This window comes from Carlito syrichta, unplaced genomic scaffold (assembly GCF_000164805.1).
Source record: "Carlito syrichta isolate Samal-C Ts95f unplaced genomic scaffold, Tarsius_syrichta-2.0.1 Scaffold314713, whole genome shotgun sequence".
Taxonomy (NCBI): domain Eukaryota; kingdom Metazoa; phylum Chordata; class Mammalia; order Primates; family Tarsiidae; genus Carlito; species Carlito syrichta.
This window is the reverse complement of record NW_007258809.1, coordinates 452,874-453,222: the sequence shown is the minus strand read 5'-3', so window position 1 is coordinate 453,222 and position 349 is coordinate 452,874.

Sequence of the window (349 nt, the reverse complement as noted above, 5' to 3'; positions counted from 1 at the left end):
ACTGCACTCCAGTCTGGGCGACAGAGTGAGACTCCAACTCAAAAAAAAAGAAAAGAAAACGAGTATTGATATTTGCCATGATTCAAACTACTATTGTCCCATAGCCAATGGGCTTATTACATGTCCAGAAAGAACAGCTTCAACCTTTTTGAAAAGTTCAGGGCCTGAGCCCACGGGTTCGAGACGCGTCTGGGCAGGGAGACCTCATCTCTACAATAAATAAAAAAATCAGCCGGGCGTGGAAGCGCATACCTGTAATTCCGGCTACTCGGAAGGCTGAGGCGGAAGGATCGCCAGAGCCCAGCAGGCGAGGCCGCAGTGGCCGGGAGCGGCCACCGCCCCCCAGCCT